We start from the raw sequence: 22,484 nt of genomic DNA on the forward strand, positions 1-22,484 counted from the left end.
TTTGTCTGAATTTGGTGACGCGGGTAGCTTCATTGCTTCTTAATGTGTTCAGTCAAAAGTAGTGAGTTGCGACCGCCAGATAATTGTGTAGTTGTTTTCGTGCGACTGCGCTGGCCGACGGACTTGGCATCCGACAATAGGATCAGCACTCTACACCTAAAGCTTTCGTCGGCCTCCAAAGAAAGTATGTTCTGCGCAGGGATGCGATTTCGACAACCGTACGGCTGGCCTTTTCCTGCATCGCTTTCCACGCTGAAAGCTCGAAACGCCCATCAAGTCGAATGGCGGGGCATTTGAATATATAGCTCCAAAGGAAGAACAACAAAACAAATTTCGCGCCTTCGAAAACAAAATGACGTCACTTCTGCTTTTAACGGACATGGCGTCACGTTATTTTTTCTTCCGCCGGAAGTGTTCCCACCACATACAGATGGCGCTAAGCCCCATGAACCGGCGATGGACCGCCATGTTTTGAACGTATGGGCTCCTATGGAAGCTTCGCTACCAGGTACATTTACCTTGGCGCTACTGTAGTATTTGTTTGGTCGACACACCACGTTGGTTGTCGTGAGTGCTCCCTGCAGTAAGGTGGTATTTGAGGTAAATTTTAGAAGTGCCTAGACAAAACGTGCTGTTTGTTGTGTGCAGTGACCATCCCAAACCCTCCGGACTCGTGTAACGCCATTAGTTCGCCGTGTGTTTCGAGCGATCCACCAGTGTCGTCAGTGAGTGCCCTAGTACAGCTCCCGTCCGAACTGCCTTTGTTCTGCCGAGCTGCTGCCGGCGCTGTTCTGCCGAGCTGTTCTGCCGGCGCTCTCGTCAAAAGTCTGGTACTGGGGCTTCGAATTGTAGTGTTTGGAAGACTGTTGAAGGTTGTGCTTTTGTGGAGCTGGAGTTCATCGGCAGTTCTACAGTGCTTGCGCCAGAGAAACGTCGGTGCTTCTGTACCTGTTAGACGAAGGAGCGTTTGCCAAGTCTTGAAAGGTAAGCAAGTTTGGCGCTTGCGCGCATTCTTGAAGCTTATGATTTGCGTAATGAGCGTTGTGTAACTAGCTAGAGCAAAGCGCTTTCCTATCGTATGTTAGCCATGTTGCTGTGCACATTTAGCAAGCAATTTCGCGAAAGCTTCCTCTGATGTTACAGCGTACTTGCATTCTGCTACCCGCCTTGATTGCTATGCCTGAATGGGCACACAATTATGAAAACACATTGAAAGTTTGTGTTCGTTCGGCAGTGCGTAATAATTTGAAGACTGCGATTTTGTAGCAATACTTACCCCTCGATTCTATATCACTCTTCTCGCCCACCGCTAACGGCCGGCAGCTGCAGTACGTAGCACGGGCCGGGGCGTCGGTCAGCCTACTAACGAATAGCGCAAAGGAATACCATCGCTACAAAATCGCGGTCTTTAAATTATTACGCAAATTTTGTGCACAATGAGATGTTATAAACACACCTTGCATGTACATGAAAAAAAGGTTTACAACAGAGATGACATATATGCATGGGCACATATATGTGTCAATAAAATACTCGAGCCTCTTTCTGCCTACAGAAAAAGAAGTTATGTCTTACTCGAGGGCATGGCTGCTTGTAATAATGAACCTCTAAGGGAAGGTTTTCTCTAATCCCTATTTTTGATATCTAAATGCTTATGTGGCATGTACAAACTGCTTGCATCCATTTCTCATTGGGATGAACTGTCTGAAATTTATTTTCAGTAATAATTGCAATAATTAACTACTTTCACCTGTCTTCTAATGACTAAAGTTCTATGCTTCTACCTTGACAAACCTTTTGTGAAATTAGTTTGATGAGGCCCAATATACAGCGCTTTCTAAATTGAAGGTATCAGTACCTATTAAAGACTACGCTAACTATGAAAATGCTGCTTGCGTATATTGTTTATTCACTCTGTCAGACAAAATCTTTACACCCAAGTGCAGTCAGTAAATTTAAAAGTGCATGCCTGCAAGGGGAAGTCAGAATTGTATTTGAAGACAATTGCATCTTGTTTGATAGTTCTTGAGCACTTGTGCGCCACTAATCGAGCACAGCTTGGCCCTATACTCGATGAGGCTTGAAGCTTTCAATGTCTGCTAATCACTAAAACAGCACCAGATCTCACTCTGTGTCAAGGGGTGGCACACATTTGCTTAGTTCTAGGCAGATCCATGTCTTTCTTTCGCATTGAAGTTCCCAATACTTTCTAGTCTTACGTAAAAGTACACAGCTCAGTACAATGCATGTATGGTATACGTAAGGCTGCTTTGTTCTTTAAACCGAATCAACAAGAAGCAGCGACTTCCGTTTCTGCAAACCTTACCCTACTTCCTAACCATTCCTTGATCAAATGCGTATAAAATGAATCTTTGGTTGTTGTATTCTTTCACAGGTAGACATCGGTGACGGTGTATACGTTGAAAAGGGCCTGCTGAAGAGGCTGTGCCTGGATGCTAACAACTCAGGCTTTCACTTCGCGGAGGGCCTCCTTAAAGCTCCTTTTTCAATAGAAGACGTTGAAGGGAGGTCCTTCTTTGGGCGGCTGTCAAATGCCTTCCACAGAAGGATCTGTTGGATTCCAAGAAGGTCAACACCATAGTAGGTATGTGTCACAAAGAAGCATCTTAATATTCTTTGTGCAGTTTTCAACAAAACTCCTTTCATGCTAATTTCAATGCTATCTTAGGGTATACTCCTTTCTTTCCTGCTAAAATAGCTATTAACCTGATTATAATAGCATATTATAATGCAAGCTTTGCCACCATAACTAGAAAATTGTCATTACTGTTGGCATGTGTATTTTTGTGATAGAGGCCCTGGTCATGTGAATGCACTGATAATATAATATCCTGTCTTGTGGAAAGCTAACATGTTTAGTAACAAGCTCACTTTGACAATGTCTGCCTGCACAACAAAGGCATTTTGTAATCTTGCTGTAGAACGTCCGTAATGCCTGTTCAACTGCTTACATGTTGCTTGTATCATTTCGTGTTTCTTAAGTGCAACATAAAAATCAACTCTTCTATGTACCTGTGCCCAAGCAAAGCTGCAGCATAGTTATGACTGACACCTTGCCTTTCTTAAGATAATTCACACATGAAACTTCCATGTACTAGTCACAATACGAATATCGAAGTTCATTAAACTGAAGTTGATTTACAGGTTTTGTTTGTAGATGACAATTGGTACGATAGAGTTTATGTGTCGTGCATCTGTTGGTGTTATGCACATCCATCACGCTCCCAGCTTTAATGCACGAATTCAGTCATTTCATGCATTTTTAGGACTTTGCACAAAACAGCTGGAGATGTTTATAGCTCACAGGATTGAAAGCTTGTCTCTTGTGCACTTCTCATGGCATTTCTTGTCTCATGTCACTGTAGCAAAACTAATATATTGCCTTTTTTCTTCTCGTTTCTAGACTACACAACGCAACATTTCAGCCTACTTCCAGGGCAGCTGGAGAACTCGTCCCCCTTACTAGCCCGGGGATATTAAATGGATGTGTTCAAGCACAAATGGAAACCCGTCTTCTTCTGTTGCATGCCACACCTAGCCACTTGGCAATCACTATTCGCCAAAGACAGATAGTTGACAGGATCTTACTAGCAAGTCGTTAGGATATATAAAGGTGGTTAATAAATAGTCATTGCACAGTTTTTAGGAAGCAAATAAAAATTTTATTCAGAGATAATCAAAGCTTACTTTTGCAATATATAATTGCAAAAGTAATTACCTCTGGATAAAATTTTTATGTACTTTCTAAAAACTGTGAAGCGACTATTTATTAACCGCCTTTATACATCCTAACGACTATCTAGTAATATCCTGTCAACTATCTGTGGCGAATAGTCGACAGGATGTTACTAGCAAGTAGTTAGGATGTATAAAGGTGGTCAATAAATAGTCGCTTCACAGTTGACACTTTCTAACGACATAAGATAATAAGCAGTCGGTAAGAATTCTATCGACATTTTATATCTATACTTTCAATTCAATATCGGTGGCCAATAGTCGGCAGGAGGTTACTAGGAAGTTGTTACGGTGTCTAAAGACGTTTTATAGAATGTCGATAGGTTTTAGTAACATTTGTCTAAAGACGGTTTATAAAATGTTACTAAAATTTTTTGTAAGGGACACGCATTTTGGAACATACAAAAAATGAAATGCAGATCTGTTCACGATACAATACATACAAACATGACTCTCAAGTAAGTGCCAGTGGTTACCATGTTTATGTGCAGTGAAAGCTAAATGACTTATACATGCAGATACAAAGGCATGATGCTTAGCACATGGCATCTTAAGTGCAACCTCGACTTATCTAAAAATTGAGATGTTAAGCGTACAACTTTGAGCAACAGCGAAATATGTCAGAAAAGCCACATGTAAAAAAGACAGAGAAAAGCGCTGAAATCTTGTATGTACACTGTGTGGGAGGTGTATATTTGTGCTCAGTCTAAAGTTAGACAGGTTAGTTTTCCTTTGTTTTCATTTATTCCGGACGAGACTGTTAAATTTGTGAATCAGGTACGATTCGCGAAGCTCGCGGTCATGGTTGGTGCGGAATGCAGATTCGAGTATTGTTACTTTGACACTATTACATGAGTGGCCCGGAATGTTTACATGTTTCGAGTGGTAGATTTGGTTGGGATTTGGCATGCCACCTGTGGTTGTTAAAACGGATCCTGAAAGGTGTTTCAGTCTGCCCTATGTATTGTATGTGGCAAGTGCCGCACTCGAGCAAGTACACTACGTTGTATGAATCACAGTTGAAACTGCCTTTAATAGTAAACACGAATTGGCTGGCTGTGCTGGTGGCAGTCAATGTAGGCGTTATATGAGCGCAGACTTTGCAACGTGGTTTATTACAACGGCTGCAACCGGTCGCGTTAGAAGTGGCGATCTTTGAAGACGTTAGTATGTCACCTATGTTTTTCGAACGTTTATACACGACAGGAGGTGGCTCAGGAAAAATGGCTTTTAGCCTGTCGCTTTGGGTGAGAATGTTATAATGTTTGCGGAGTATGCCTGAGACCTTAGGGTTAGATGCGGAATGTGTGAGTATCAAATTAGCCGACTGAGAGCCACTGGGCTTGTTTCTGCCTTTAAGAAAGTCCATCCGGTCATATCCTGCCGCTCGGTGTATCGCGTCATCGATCATCTTCTCTGGATATTTACGGTTGAGAAGTTTCTTTTTGAGTTCCTGGCAACAAGACTTAAAATCGTCTTCTTCAGAACATATGCGCTTAAAGCACTGTGCCTGGCTATATAGAATGAAGAAATTGATGATTATCAGTTGACTTTTTGTAGTTTTGTGATTAGGCCTCAATCGGCAATAGTAATCGTGACGTCAAGGAATTCAAGAGATGACGGTGAGTAACGATGTGTGAATTTGATAGCGGGGTGTGCCTGGTTGAATGCCGCAATGAAGTTTAGGAGTTCTGTTTCACTATGCGTCCAAATACAAAATATATCGTCGATGTAGCGTTTAAAGTAGATAGGTTTTAGTCGTACACTATTAAGGAACGCATCTTCAAGCACTCCCATGAAGGCGTTTGCATAGTTAGGGCCTATTTTAGTTCCCATCGATGTTCCACTAATTTGTACATGAGAATTATTAAATTCGAAGTTGTTAAACTCGAGAACTAATTTAAGCAGAACCTCGAGGGTTGAGCTATCAATCGGGCTACCACACTGGAGGTGTTCATAGGATTTCAAGACAGCCTGAATGCCATCCCTATGGGGAATATTTGTGTAGATGAAAGTGACATCCATTGTCACCAGAAGCGAGCCTTCAGGAACGGTCAGATCTATTATTTCATTAAGAAAAGCATTAGTATCCTTAATGAAAGAAGAAAATGTGGCTAGAATAAATTTGATTAGACTGTCGGCGTAATGAGAGATGTATTCTGTGACTGTTCTGATGGCGGATACAATGGGATGGCCTGGATTACCTGGTTTACGTATCTAGGGCAGCAGGTAAAAGCATCCGGCTATTGGACTGAGTGGGCTCAAGGAGCGTGCTGTTTTATCGTCGGTCTTCTGCTTCTTCACCAATACTTTTATGGTCTCCTTAATAATGGAAAGGAATTCGTTGGGAGGATCGCAGGGAAATTCTTTATAAAATGTACCATCAGATAACTGTCTTATGACTTCTTTTTTGTAATTTTCTTTTGTAATTGTCACGACCGAGCCACCCTTATCCGCCGGTTTAATAACAATATCGTCGCCTGTGCTTAGGCTTCTAAGAGCATCGGATTCGCTAGTGGAAAGATTTCTCTGGAATGGGGCGCGTGTTTTGTAGGTGTCGAGCACGTCGCGAGAAACAGCTTTGATGTATAGGTCTAGGCATTTGTCCCGTTGCGAGGCAGGCGTCCAGTGTGTCGCGGACGGTATAGCTGGGTGGTCCTGTTTGCTGCTAGCGCGGCCATGAAAATATTCTTTGAGTCTTAAGTTTCGGGAGAAGTTTGCAATGTCTTTCATTAACTGGAATTTGTCAAAGCCCCCAGTGGCTGGACAGACATTGAGGCCTTTTGAAAGAACCCTTTCTTCCGCAGGCAGAAGCGCAACATGGGAAAGGTTAACTATGGTAGTGCCTGGGTTGGTTGTCTCCGGCAAAGTTTTAGCAACTGGTATTACAGAAGTTGTCGAACAGGTTTGTTTGGCAGAGTGTGTTATCGCCGGGACATTGTCCCGTAACAGTTTCCAACTTTTTATTTTGTTTAACGCGTTCACCTTTCTTTCTTCGCAAACATTCAGCAAATGTACTTCATGCGGGGCAAGTTGGTCAACCAAGGTATTTTCTACATTTAAAAGTGAACTGGCCGATGATTCATAGTGATCTAAAATAATACCCACTAGCTGGAGTGAAGCATTAGTCAGTACATCTTGCCACTTATGCTTGTTTACGGTCGATAGTTCAGAGGTAGCTGGGTTTACACGAATTCGAAGGCCCCTAGGGATTATTGAAGTATTGACATACTCTCTAAGGGTGGACACATGAAGTTCCGCACGAATGCGTCTTTCAGTCACCTTCCGGCACTTCAGAAAAGATACAGAAACAGTACTTAAAGTTGAATTACCAAAGGAGTGTTGTAGTCACTGGTCACTCAGGGCTGGGTTATTTGGAGACTTGCAGCGTGGAACGTGGGGTTCTTGTTGCCAGGAACTGAAAAAGAAACTTCTCAACCGTAAATATCCAGAGAAGATGATCGATGACGTGATAAACCGAGCGGCAGGATATGACCGGATGGACTTTCTTAAAGGCAGAAACAAGCCCAGTGGCTCTCACTCGGCTAATTTGATACGCACACATTCCGCATCTAACCCTAAGGTCTCAGGCATACTCCGCAAACATTATAACATTCTCACCCAAAGCGACAGGTTAAAATCCATTTTTCCTGAGCCACCTCCTGTCGTGTATAGACGTTCGAAAAACATAGGTGACATACTAACGTCTTCAAAGATCGCCACTTCTAACGCGACCGGTTGCAGCCATTGCAATACACCACGTTGCAAAGTCTGCGCTCATATAACGCCTACATTGACTGCCACCAGCACAGCCAGCCAATCCGTGTTCACTATTAAAGGCAGTTTCAACTGTGATTCATACAACGTAGTGTACTCGCTCGAGTGCGGCACTTGCCAAATGCAATACATAGGCCAGACTGAAACACCTTTCAGGACCCGTTTTAACAACCACAGGTCGCATGCCAAATCCCAACCAAATCTACCACTCTCGAAACATGTAAACATTCAGGGCCACTCATTTAATAGTCTCAAAGTAACAATACTCGAATCTGCATTCCGCACCAACCATGACCGCGAGCTTCGCGAATCTTACCTGATTCACAAATTTAACACTGTCTCGTCCGGAATAAATGAAAACAAAGGAAAACTAAGCTGTCTAACTTTAGACTGAGCACAAATATACACCTCCCACACAGTGTACACACATGATTTCAGCGCTTTTCTCTGTCTTTTATACATGTGGGTTTTTTGACATATTTCGCTGTTGCTCAAAGTTATACGCTTAACAACCCAATTTTTAGATAATTCGAGGTTGCACATAAGAAGCCATGTGCGAAACATCATGCCTTCGTATCTGCATGTATAAGTCATTTTGCTTTCACTACACATAATCATGGTAACCGCTGGCACTTACTTGAGAGTCATGTTTGTATGTATTGTATCGTGAACAGATCTGCATTTCATTTTTTGTATGTTCCAAAATGCGTGTCATTGATAATCATTGATAATGCGCAATGATAATGATTTATGATGCGCAGTGTATGGTCTAGTCAGTGCATATATATATATATATATATATATATATATATATATATATATATATATATATATATATATATATATATATATATATATATATATATATATATATATATACACATACATATATATGTTCAGGTGCTGTAAATTAGCACATTGCTTTCTTCTGTTTTATTTCACAGGCATCGGGGTGGCGAGTGCGGAATTCGTAACCAAGTAACTTTATTGAGAAACGGCGCTTACAAATATCTTAATAAGCTGCGAATTTAGCTCAGGTGGCTTCCCGTGTGTTGTCTTTGTTGTTACTGTTTCGCTATTGTTTCGCAAGTAAACATATTTAGTCTTGCCCAATTTAGTTTTGGTAAGGTGTTCTCGTTATTCACTAGACGCGCCGGGGTGGCTCAATCATGAATACATGACGCTCTGCTGCTCAGGTAGCGAGTTTGATTGCCGGCTTTATTTCTCCGCCATATTCGAAGTCACTCGAAACACTTGAAACTGCTTAATCTCAAAATATCTGACCGCTTTATTTTCGAGAAGATAAAGCGAAAATGCTTTATGTCTACGAAATGAAGCTGTTTGGAGCCTTGCGTCGCCATGTTTCTCGTCAGGTGATTTTAGTCTCGCAGACGTCTTTTAAGTTGCAGGCGTTGTTACTTGAATGTTCTTTTTGTGAAAATTATTGACGAATATTGGCTTAATTTTTGTTTAGGTTCATGGGCGACATGTAAACATATATTGTCATAATATGTGAGCACAAAGCAGGGTTTCAGCTCGATTGCTAGCCCAGCTTTCCTGAGTGGTACCTGTAGGCTGGTGTAGCAGTGCTAACGTAGTTTCTGTTGAAATGTTTAATCGCTAATGCAAACCCTTCCCTATTTCACTTTGCGCCCCTCAAGGTACGTTCTCGCTTTTTCTTTTACACCATTCGACTTAGCCACCCTGAAGAGCACGTAGTCTGCGACCTCTGATGGAAGCACGTAGTTCAGGAGGCGCACCACCCTGTCCGCAGTTCCCCCAGTCCTGTAATGCACCTTAGGATGCGCTTCCTTGAGGGCGGAGATCATGTCCCTAAGGGCCGATTTACACTCGAGCCACCCATCGCCGCAAGCCGCGCCGCACGCTTGCGGTCGCGCGAAAAATCGCACGTATGCAGCACTTGTGCACAAATTACCATTTACACTGTGTGCACAGTGTATACCTTACACATTGTAAACCGAAATCTTTCGGTTTACAATGTGTAATCTTTCGCGCGACCGCACGCGTGCGGTGCGGCTTGCCGCGATGGGCGGCTCAAGCGTAAATCGTCCCTAAGGACCCGTACATGGTCAGTCCGCCCATCCGTTCCGCCCGCGTCCGCCCGCGTGCTGATGGCTCTCTACTGGTGAGCGAGGAGCGGGCGCAACTTTCCCGTCCGCACGCCTGCTCGTCTCTCATTGGCTGGTCCGAGGCGGATGGTGCGGCTGTCGTCACAGCAAACATGGCGCGTGCTCGAAGCGAAGCGAAGCGGGGACCTAAGGCCTAAGCTACAGCCGCGTCAGAAGCAGTCTATTTTTTCTGCTTTTTGTGATTTTTACTAGAGTTATCTGGCACCCACGGAGATAGTCATCGAAAGCAGCAAGCCGGTGTACCCTTCCAGACCTCATCAGTGCGCGTGATCGCCAACAGAAACAGACGGAGCGCAGGAAGTGTGTGTTGTGTTTACGAGAGCGTCGGAAGAAACATCTGAAGCCGTCGACTTCGTGATTTCTTGTGCCATGCTTCGCGTGTGCATCGCAGACGAGAACTCCATCACATACACGTGCATTCTGCGCAGCACACACGTTCAAGGCGTGGCGAAATAAGCAGCGTCCGATTGGCGCACCTGGCGTACACGTTTGGTTTCTGCTCTGTGTATGCGGATCGTTGCCGCGGAGTAGTGAACGCCAGCCCTTCGCAAATTTCAGAAGTAATGATACGATCAGTAGCGATAAGTTTTTATCGCCTCGTTATCACTGCCATTTTGCGTGTGCTATACTGCGTGTGAGCCGTTTTGCCGACTGCGATGCGCCGTGGTGACCGCGACGTTCGAGCTGTGCTCTTGCTCTTATGAAGTGCGTTTGCAAGCTACAAATTGTGATATGTATGTGCGATGTGTTGCAGTGTTACTGGGTGTAGAAGTGGTCGTACTACGCGATGTTCGTGTGCTCAGAAGCGAACTGAGCATAAGTGTTGCCGATCGCGTTTCCATATTTAGCACCCTTACAGATAAGCTCTATCACACCGGCCTTTTCTGCTTCGTACATCTATCGTTTCTTTCAAAAGTTGTTACTGCGTAGTTGGAGATGCTTCTATCGGTGGGAGGAAATTAGGGAACATCATAATAATTGCATAAGGTCAAGATGTTCAGCGCTGTCATGAAATGTGGACGCGCCTGAGAGCACTAATGTCATGAATGCAATTAAAAATTCCCAAGACAGTGTTAAGAGAACGGTTAAAAAAGAAAACATATGAGAAGATAGGTACAGCAGCTTGTGAACCCGCTCCTGTAATACCTCTACCCGCGTCTGTTTGTAAATGTATGTTTTCTTGCGTTTGTCAATTTTTTCATTTCCCCACATTTCTTTATAATGGAGTTTTTCTTAGTTCTCGCGTTTGTGTGTGAATACGTGCCTGCTTCCATGCGTGTTTGCGCTTACCCTTATTTCTGTCCTTTTATATTAAATTAACATTTGCTTTTGCTAGTTTTCCTTCAGCAAAGTCATTACACATTTTCATTAATCAATCTCATTCAAAGCACTAACTCATGTACATGGCAGGGCTGGCCTCTTCCATCTCATTAAAACTTTTCTCACTGGTCTACCTCGTCTTCTCAATCTGCCTATTCGCTGTGTTTTCTGTCCTTGCTTCTTGTACTGTTGCTGAAATGTGATTAACCAACTTGCTCAAAACAGATTCTGATCGCCTATGAAAGCAGAAAGGTTTAGAGATAGATTTGCTTAAAAGCGTCGTGGGAGTTGCACAGCAACTTTGCCTCTTACCTCTGTTTCATGTTTATGCATCAGTGCATGTGGCAGCTCACCAGAAGTGCACATGAAAGGATGCCATATTGTGAAACTACACCTTGCTATGCTGTTGCATTTTTCATGCAATCAGTCTTAGTAAACGGATGGTTTCGCTGCCCATCACATATGATGGCAAAAAATTTCAACACGAAAAACATTGTGCAAGGGGTGTCATTTCCTGTTTGATGCTTTCGTCGTTGCATACATTCTTCAGTAAATGGAGCCCAGCAAAGCAGTGCCCTGATAGCTTTTGCGACTTTCACCATTTATTACTTCACAAATGTCATTGTCTGAACCTGGCCATCGATCGCTATGCCGATGGCTTGTGAATGAAATAATTGCCTCAATAAAACACATTCAACTTCACTGAGCATTTTTTAGTACAAACAATGCTAGCAAAGCTATTCAGGGTGAATAATTGTGTTTACATTGGTGTTACTTGCCGTCAGATAAACAGATACAACAATGGCTGCGACATGACAGTGATTCGACGTGCAGACTGCTGATGGTGCCTTTCAAGCGTGCCCTCGATTACTGCCATTAATAGTTACCCGACGGAGTATTTCGGGCCTAACTAAGCTAATGATGTTTGATAATTGTTCTATTCGCATTACTTACCTGGGCCAGGTAACCAAAATAAACAATGCCACCAGATGAATGTGTGTTTGCATGCAAGCTGCCAACAGTGGCTGTCATTTTCGCGTTGACTGCTGCCGTTTCACCAACAGTGGCGACGACTTGACTGCGCTTTGACGTGCAGACTGCTAATGGTGCCTTTCAAGCGTGGCCTCGACTACTACTATTAATAGTTACCTGACTGAGTATTTTGGGCCTCACTAAGCTAATGATGTTTGATAATTGTTATCTTATTCACATTACTTGCCTCGACCAGGTAACCAAAATAAGCAATGCCACCACATGAATGTGTATTTGCATGCAAGCTGCCAACAGTGGCTGTCATTTTCGCGTTGACTGCTGCCGTTTCACCGAGAGTGGCGACGACTTGACGGTGCTTTGACGTGCAGACTGCTAATGGTGCCTTTCAAGCGTGCCCTCGACTACTACTATTAACCCATTAGAGACCGGTTTCTTTTTTTTTTCCTGCTATCTTGAAATAAATCTAATATATTACCGTACCTTTATGCTAATAATTCACGTGAAAGAAATTATAACTCTTGCCTAATTAGTTTTGGAAATATAGCCAGTGACCATATGGTCACACTGGGCCCTTACGCTACAGCAAAATCCGCGAAGTTAAAAACATTTATTTCAAGCCATGAAACATCACAAAAAACATACATGGCGAATAGTCGAGCACTTATTTAGTGTGATATGGTTTAAATCATGGAATACACATGCCGACGTCATACTTTGGGCATTGTGTGTGCGCCACGCTGTTGCAAATATCTCATGCACACCTCCACCTATTGCCATTAGGTATTGGTGCAACAAAGTGGGCCACTTCGTCATACTGTGTACCATTCAGGACAGCACCAGTCTTTGGGATTCTGCGTTGATCAGGTCCTCTAGGCTTATTGTACCATCGCATCAGATATAGCTTTGTGCGATTCGCCTGCAGAATTCCACCTGCGTGACGTTGAACCCTGTGCTACGAATTAGCACCCAAGCGTTGGTGATAGATACATCACAAATTCAAGTGAAAATCGGCCACCACTACTTTTTGCCACGGATTGCAATCCAATAGTCGCCTACATTTGCATCCATCTGGTCCGTACCTCCTATAAAACTTGCGCTGAGCAACAGTGTTTCGATGGGCCACGTTGATTCGCTTCTTTTTAACACGAGAGTGCCTGTCTGTAGATGACATTGGCCCTACGCCGTGAATGGAGCTTACGATCGTTACTAAAGAATTGCCCATCCAGCGGACAACAATTATCCCATTGTCACTCAGCACGCGATCTTCGTGCCTGCAAGGTTGGTGCTTGACGAATTCTAGTCAAGCGATAGGGCAGTCTTTGGGAGCACGGTTCTGCTTCACTGTGCCCGTGCCTTCGTAGCCCAGTGCCTTCAAATGCCTGAGTAATAAATTATCAAAATAGAAAAAAAAGGAAAGTCGTGCGTCTCTGCTGCGAGTTCTTCCACCATTTGAAGAAGTGGGGCCGCTGCTTTACCGAAGTCCTTTTCATATCTTTTCAGATGTTCCGGGATTCACTGCTTGTCTCGATACACTTTGAAGTTTACAAGGTATCTGTTCTTGGTATTTAGGCACCATACTTAATAACCGAAGCGGATAGGCTTTCCGCGCATAAACTGTTTACAGCCATGACGACCATAATACTCGATCATACTTTCGTCATAGCTCAGGTGACGCACAGGTTGAAAATGTTCCAGAAACCTTGCATTCAATACTGCCATCAATGGACGCAACTTTGCCAACTTGTCACTAAGTGAGAGGCTTGCATTTGGCACAGCGCAGCCATCACATTATCTGAACGAAGCGATTTCTTCGCACAGCATTGTAGGCCATCGTGTTTCGCATATCCCTGCTTCTATCCCAAGAGCACTTTTTCCCTGGCAAGCGGTTGCAGCCGGACTAAACGAGCACTCCAAGAAATTTCTTTGGTAACCTACGGATCGGGCATATTCAAACATAATACATACGTTCTTGTTTGTTCGACTTGCAGCTCCACGACGGCTTTGTCAAAAAGTTCGAACAACTCAACAGGTGAAAAGTCCTTGTAAGCAGCAAAATTGAGGTCGGGAAATATGCCAAGGCTTATCTGGAGGTCACCCTTCGTCGACTTAGAAACAGTGGATAATTTTGCAGGATTGGCCGCATCAACTGCAGAAGAAATCTCTGATGTACCGTCACCTTGCTCGCCGGGGTCGTCACCGTTTGAGTCGTATCCACCAATGCGGCGTCCGTCAGAGAAAACAGTTTCAGCGCCGGCTCATAGCTGCCACCTGCTTACATTGCCAATGAGCCCAGCTGAGTCTTCATCGGCCGAGTCTTCATCCGAATAGGTGCTAGCCTCTGGCGGCTCGATATAAATCACTGACACGTCGTCATCTTCCTCTACGACTATCTTCGCTATTTCTTCCAACATCAACCTATTCAGACAATAAAATAAGAAATAACTACTGCGAGAACACGCCAGCAGCCGTGCAATAGATAAGAATGCAGTTAAAAAATGAATAAAGTTAGGTAGCCTAAAGGCCCAGCATGACCATATGGCAACGCGCAAGATAACACGCTCGTTCATGGATAAATCAAACATTATTCCTTCACAAATGCTCATCGAAGGTCACATATTCAAAGAACAATACGGAGGTCAGGATATCTAACTATTGCTTAAAGAAGTTGTGAAAAAAAAAAACGCTTACCCCTTGGAGCAATGCATGGCAACGCTACTCCCAGAGCAACACTTATTTCCTCCTTTGCGAGGGGCTCCCACAAAACGACTGACAGCAACCGCCACTTGGTATTTATAAAGGGAACTCTAATCTGTCAAACGGCACGTCAAAGGCGATTTTCGTGCTGTTTTGTTAATCGTAATTAATTGAAATCCACTGTTCAGACTACCGTGACCATATGGTCACGCTGGTCTTTAATGGGTTAATTAATAGTTACCTGACTGAGTTAGTTGGGCCTCACAAAGGTAATGATGTTTGATAATTGTTATCTTATTCACATTACTTGCCTTTCAAGCGTGCCCTCGACTCACTATTAATAGTTACCTGACTGAGTATTTTGGGCCTCACTAAGCTAATGATGTTTGATAATTGTTATCTTATTCACATTACTTGCCTCGACCAGGTAACCAAAATAAGCAATGCCACCACATGAATGTGTGTTTGCATGCAAGCTGCCAACAGTGGCTGTCATTTTCGCGTTGACTGCTGCTGTTTCACCAACAGTGGCGACGACTTGACTGCGCTTTGACGTGCAGACTGCTAATGGTGCCTTTCAAGCGTGCCCTCGACTACTGCTATTAATAGTTACCTGACTGAGTATTTTGGGCCTCACTAAGCTAATGATGTTTGATAATTGTTCTCTTATTCACATTACTTGCCTCGGCCAGGTAACCAAAATAAGATATGCCACCACATGAATGTGTATTTGCATGCAAGCTGCCAACAGTGGCTCTCATTTTCGCGTTGACTGCTGCCGTCTCACTAACAGTAGCGACGACTTGACTGCGCTTGGACATGCAGACTGCTAATGCCCCCGACTACTGCTATTATTAGTTACCCGAATTAGTATTTTGGGCCTCACTAAGCTAATGATGTTTGATATTTGCCACAGAGGCTGAGCCACTACGGCCTCTTGACTGCAAATTTCTGTGCTCTCACAGGGCTAATGGGAGTATCGTTCATTTGGCTACCCGAATAGTGAATGGGTAATAGAGCACTACAATGTTTGAGTTTTACGCAGAACACCTTGTGCATTATTCACAAAACGCAACCTAAGAAACTATTCGCTGGTTTGTTAAGGAAATAAAAAAATGGCAATGAGCGTGCAGCGGTGGCGTAGAGGTAGAACACCCGCCTCGCGTGCATGAGGTCCGTGGTTCGAGTCCCGGTGCCGGCAATTTTCCACCGGATGAAAAAAAAAATTTGGGTGTTGATAAAATTGCACAAACAGGCCTGGAGTGTGGCCTGATCCCGGTGACCAGAACCGGTAACGCACTCCCTCACCAGGGCAGGATTGGCCACCCTGGTGCAGTACTTGGCCACAACCTCCTATATGAACACAACAATCAAACCCCGGCCCTCAGTCCCCAGCAGCTGCACAGCAACTGACCACGGCGGCGGTCAGACCTGCGACGCAGCAGAGGGTGCTAAGAATCACTGGCTCCGGACAGGCCGCCATTGGAATATGAACCTGGCAACGTTTAACGCTAGAACGTTATCTAGTGAAGCGAGTCTAGCAGTGCTATTGGAGAAATTAGAGGGCAGTAAATGGGTTATAATAGGGCTCAGTGAAGTTAGGAGGCCAAAAGAAGCATATACAGTGCTAAAAAGCGGGCACGTCCTGTGCTACCGGTGCTTAGCGGAGAGAAGAGAACTAGGAGTCGGATTCCTGATTAATAAGAATATAGCTGGTAACATACAGGAATTCTATAGCATTAACGAGAGGGTGGCAGGTCTTGTTGTGAAATTTAATGAGAGGTACAAAATGAAGGTTGTACAGGTCTACGCCCCTAAATCCAGTCATGATGACATGGAAGTCGAAAGCTTCTATGAAGACGTGGAATCGGCGATGGGTAGAGTGAAAACCAAATACACTATACTAATGGGCGACTTTAATGCCAAGGTAGGCAAGAAGCAGGCTGGAGACAAAGCAGTGGGGGAATATGGCATAGGCACTAGGAATAGCAGGGGAGAGTTATTAGTAGAATTTGCGGAACAGAATAGTATGAGGATAATGAATACCTTCTTCCGCAAGCGGGATAGCCGAAAGTGGACGTGGAGGAGCCCGAACGGCGAGACTAGAAATGAAATAGACTTCATACTCTGCGCTAACCCTGGCATCATACAAGATGTGGACGTGCTCGGCAAGGTGCGCTGCAGTGACCACAGGATGGTAAGAACTCGAATTAGCCTAGACCTGAGAAGGGAACGGAAGAAACTGGTACATAAGAAGCCGATCAATGAGCTAGCGGTAAGAGGGAAAATACAGGAATTCCAGATTCAGGAATTCCCTGTATACGCAATGCCTCATGACCTCGAGCGTACCGGAATCTTGGAAGAACGCTAACATAATCCTAATCCATAAGAAAGGGGACGCCAAAGACTTGAAAAATTATAGACCGATCAGCTTACTGTCCGTTCCCTACAATGTATTTACTAAGGTAATCGCAAATAGAATCAGGAACACCTTAGACTTCTCTCAACCGAAGGACCAGGCAGGATTCCGTAAAGGCTACTCAACAATAGACCATATTCACACTATCAATCATATAATAGAGAAATGTGCAGAATATAACCAACCCTTATATATTTCATTGATTACGAGAAAGCGTTTGATTCTGTCGAAACCTCAGCAGTCATTGAGGCATTACGGAATCAGGGTGGAGACGAGCCGTATTTAAAAATACTGAAAGATATCTATAGCGGCTCCAGAGCCACCGTAGTCCTCCATAAAGAAAGCAACAAAATCCCAATAAAGAAAGGCGTCTGACAGGGAGATACGATCTCTGCAATGCTATTCACAGCGTGTTTACAGGAGGTATTCAGAGACCTGGATTGGGATGAATTGGGGATAAAAGTTAATGGAGAATACCTTAGTAACTTGCGATTCGCTGATGATATTGCCTTGCTTAGTAACTCGGGGGACCAATTGCAATGCATGCTCACTGACCTGGAGAGGCAAAGGAGAAGAGTGGGTTTAAAAATTATTCTGCAGAAAACTAAAATAATGTTTAACAGTCTCGGAAGAGAACAGCAATTTAATATATGCAGCGAGGCACTGGAAGTAGTAAGGGAATACATCTACTTAGGGCAGGTAGTGACGGCAGATCCGGATCATGAGACAGAAATAATCAGAAGAATAAGAATGGGCTGGGGTGTGTTTGGCAGGCATTCTCAGATCATGAACAGCAGGTTGCCATTATCGCTCAAGAGGAAAGTGTAAAATAGCTGCGTCTTACCAGTACTCACCTACGGGGCAGAAACCTGGAGGCTTACGAAAAGGGTTCTACTCAAATTGAGGACGACGCAACGAGCTATGGAAAGAAGAATGATAGGTGTAACGTTAAGGGATAAGAAAAGAGCGGAGTGGGTGAGGGAACAAACGCGAGTTAATGACATCTTAGTTGAAATCAAGAAAAAGAAATGGGCATGGGTAGGACATGTAATGAGGAGGGAGGATAACCGATGGTCATTAAGAGTTACGGACTGGATCCCAAGGGAAGGGAAGCGTAGCAGGGTGCGGCAGAGAGTTAGGTGGGCGGATGAGATTAAGAAGTCTGCAGGGACGGCATGGCCACAATTAGTACATGACCGGGGTTGTTGGAGAAGTATGGGAGAGGCCTTTGCCCTGCAGTGGGCGTAACCAGGCTGATGATGATGATGATGATGATGATGATGATGATGAATGTTTCCTAGCTTTTTGTGTGGCCCTGTCTTCTGCCCTACGAACCTTCATTTCATTGTCATGTGCATGTTAAAGCAGCAACTAAGTAAGAAAGACAAACACAAAACTACTAACTACATCAACCTTTTCACACAACAAGAGGTCACTGAACTCACGGCTAAGCTACACTTGATAATATCGGTTTGCTTTCAAATAAATGCAGGCACTGGCCAGCTGTTTATGTTATGCTATGCATTTTTCATTTTCCTAAAATATGGCTGTGCATGAGCTAGCAAGGTTGTTACTACATAAATACACAAACAACATGCAGCCCATGCCCAACTAATTCATATAACCTGAGTAGAGCTTATTTTTTATATGTAGAGAAATCAAAATAGAACACGCATGTATGATGCCGACAGTATCAAACAGTCTCAAGTCGACCATCCTCGTTTGGTGCCATGGGTGAGAGAGGGAGCATGCCTGTCAAGGTACTGCTTAATTTTGTGCGCTTTGGTAATGTTTGTACATTGTTGAAATGTTAAATTAGGTATGTTAAGTAGTAAGGTGGCAACATATTGGCCACCCAGGCTTGCAAGAAAGAATGCAATTGTTTGATTTCACTCAAAATAAGTTTTCTTATCAGCAATGTAAATTATATGCGTTCAAATAAATACTCCCCTTGGAAACATCACATGAGTATGCATAAATCTGCATAAGGTCACCGCAATACACACATATTGCTTTAAGCCAGTCAATGAATTCTACACTCACCTTGCTGCATGAAGTTAACCACTTATGCACAACTTTTTTTGCATGCGGTGAGAACTTCAGTCATCGCTGACCACATCATTTAAGGAAAAGGCGTTCCATGCATCCAACTGCTTTAAGCACTCTTAAAATTGGCAGAGTGAAAAAAAAAAGAAGCACGAGCAAGCGTATCAGCAAGCTGTACTCGGGGCCTCACACGCGTGCGCAGTGGTAAAAAGGTGCGTCTTGGCGACCTACGCAAATGCATTCCGCGACAGATGTGCGTGTGTTCCGTATTCTTGGAAGCTGTCACTAGCACTACAGAAACCGCGCCACCGCGCTTCCGGCGACACTATCAGTTTCGCATGACGCAGAATGCATCACGTTGGATAATTCGAGAGGTTTAGTTCTACCAGCCAAGGCAGCGCGCACTGAAAGTAATCATCCGAGAATACGTCACGTGCTGCGACGTGATGCGATTGTAATACATCTGTAAAAGGTGGCGCAGATAAGACGACTGTGCAATGTTTCTAAGAAGGATGACGGTGCCAATGCAACACATACGGCTGCAGAACAGAATGTGGCAGCCTAGAGTCGCATTTTCACCGGAACGCGGAAACTTGAAATCACATCCGCAAAAATATGCCAGTGCCGTGTGCTGTCAAAGGTCGTTGCCAACCTTGAACACCTTTGCTCCGCCGAACGGTTGCCAGCTGTCAACAGGCCGCGTCGCTCAATAGGAGTGCGCGTGTGATCCGCTCGTGCGGATCGAGCATGCATCGAATTTTGCGACACCTTCCGCCTTTTGGGCTTCCGCACTCGGGTGGGCTAGGGCGGAACGGACGGGCGGACTGACCATGTACGGGCCCTAACTGCTTCACAGGGATCGTCTCGCAGAAGGCCCTCCGTGAAGATTCTGGCTCGGACCTTGAGTTTTGACACTCTCGCTGGGTCGATGTCCTTGCGCGCTTCCGAGGGGTGGCTTGCGAAGAGCTCATCGATACGTTGGGCCATTACATCCGGGTCAGATATCGCGCTCCTGGAAGAAGTAATCAGGAGTAGAACTTACTGGTTACCTCCTTACGCGCATAAAACAGCTGGGACACCTTGGCATATCATGAGCACGCGCACACTCGCACAGGGATACGTGCAACAATATTGCCAAATTGTTTGGCGATATGAATTCGCGGATGGCTGCTGCAAGTTCACACCTTTCTTTGTCGTCCCTTTTGAGACGCAGCCACCGGGTTTGTTATGTGCGCCGTCGCTGATCCACAGTGCTAGATGCGAGGGCGCCTATTAAAAGCAAGCAGAATTCAAGAAAAAGGGTTCGTCCTGAAAGCGCCTTTGTCTGTACAATTGTGATCGGTCCAATAATGCGCCCCTGGCGGCTGAATATGAACGTGAGGGACTCATTCCGATAAGATAGAAATTGTGAAGAAGAAGACGCGCCTCGCGGCACAGCCGCATCGCCAACGCGCGGCTCGTCTCGGCTCGCGCTGTTGATTGCTGGCGTCCGTTTGGACAGTGCTTCGGGCTGCTTCGCCGTTCCCGGTTGCTGTGCCGTAAAGACGCCCGTCTACGGAGATTTTGATGCTCAGTAAGAACGCCTGTTAGTTGAAATTAATCAGGGATCCCCAATACCACGTCTCGCAATGTCCGCGCGTAAATTTGGTATTTAAAGCACCATCAGTTATTCTGAACCATTTCCGTACTGCAGGAAAGGACCAAAAATGCGTCAACTTTGTCAAAAATTTACAGAAACATGGCGCCCTTAAGACTACAGCGAGAAAAGCTGACTGATACCTGCTGCGTATGTAGTGTTGTGCCTGGCGGCTGTTCAGAGGGGGGGGGGGGGATTGCCACCCCGGTGACATGCAGTTGTCACGCTTCACGCTACCATTCTTCATACCTGTATAAGCACCATAAATTGGTCTGTCCATGCTGGAGTGGAAGTCCCTGAAAGGCTACGCTTCTTCACACCTGTCAGCTGCACAAATTGGCACGACCACGCCGGAATCGGAGTCAGCGGACGTTCCACATTTTTCCCTGTTTGTGCCAAGTGATCAGCGTGCGTTTCCGACAAAGCTGCCTTCGGTGGAAAAGGGCAACCGATCTACGACGTCATCGATCATCCAACCCCACCGCTTCCCCGACGCCGGGATTCTATTCGTCTCCTGGCGCGATCTGTCTCCTGACGCCGGATTGGTGGAAACCCTTAATAGAGACGACGCAGACATAAAAATCGGATCCGGATGGCTGGGAGAGGAGGAGGACGCTCGGAAACAGTGTGACATTCGGACACGCTAAGGGCCGATGTATGCTCGAGCCGCCCATCGCCGCAAGCCGCAAGCCGCACCATGTTAAGAATGGCGAGCTGCAATGCAAGTTGCCACCCAGTTACGACTGGGGAAAGCAACATCTCGGGAGCATCGCCGCGAACGTCTAGCCACAGCGTGACTAAAACGACTTTTTGTCGGGGAACAAAACGCGGATCCCCCATTCTCCGTCGCTTCAGCTAGGATGCGTTCGATGAAGCGGGCTTTGTGCTGAAACCGTCGCCATCCTCTAGCCTCATTGCCGTTGTGACGGAATGAGTTCGGCGGGCGAACTATTGTGCCCAAACTCCCCAGCGCGGACCTGATCTGCTACGCGTGGGCGAGCTGCCGCGGGAAAGCCGTTTTTTGTTGCTTCCCACGCGCCGACCGGGACGCAGGACAACGAGCTACCCAGAATGGCTCCGAGCTACACGGAACGGCTCCCCTCTGACGTCGGTTCCGGACATTCGCCCGTGGGTGCCTTTGTGTGTGCACACTGTCCTGCGGGGCGGCGGCGAGTTTACAATGAGTAAACGAAGGTTCGCGTCACCTTGTATCGCGGGAGGACCGAGTGTTTAAAAACTGCTGTGGTGCGAATACTCGATACACTTTTCTTAAGCAGTCATGTTGGACTGACACTCTTTTTCTTAAGCAGTCATGTTAGACGGATGCACTTTTCTCAAGCAGTCATGTTCGACTGATATAAATACTGTAAATAAGCCCTATTCCTCGTTCTCGATGAGAAGCAGTTCTTCCCTTCATCAACGTCCTCGGCGTGGATAAGTTGGACGACGGCATGGGCCAGCTACCTTCGAATTCATGCCGGACTCCAATTTTGACAACGGATCACGAGCGATGGGATTGAGCCCCCAATCCTGAGAACTGGCTGAAAGCGGCGAGATGGACTTTTCGACATGGTGCTGTATCTGCGGTGAGTGCTTGGTTCTTGCTTTGACTCTCTAGGCTTCATTTTCTGGTTGTTCTGTTTAGAACTGTAGGGAAGCTAGATTTTTGAGTGTTAGCTAGGTTGTGTTTTCC

The 22,484-nt window shown here is 45.0% G+C and overlaps 1 long non-coding RNA gene across 1 annotated transcript; it reads left to right on the forward strand.

Annotated features, from left to right (window-relative positions):
- Positions 1–564: 564 nt before the first annotated feature.
- LOC139051484 (uncharacterized) lies at positions 565–3,522 on the forward strand. Its single transcript, XR_011509390.1, has 3 exons — positions 565–984; positions 2,396–2,605; positions 3,425–3,522. It is a non-coding gene; the product is annotated as an uncharacterized lncRNA (long non-coding RNA).
- The last annotated feature ends 18,962 nt before the right edge of the window (positions 3,523–22,484 follow it).

Source organism: Dermacentor albipictus, unplaced genomic scaffold, assembly GCF_038994185.2.
Source record: "Dermacentor albipictus isolate Rhodes 1998 colony unplaced genomic scaffold, USDA_Dalb.pri_finalv2 scaffold_12, whole genome shotgun sequence".
In the NCBI taxonomy this organism is placed as follows: Eukaryota; Metazoa; Arthropoda; class Arachnida; order Ixodida; family Ixodidae; genus Dermacentor; species Dermacentor albipictus.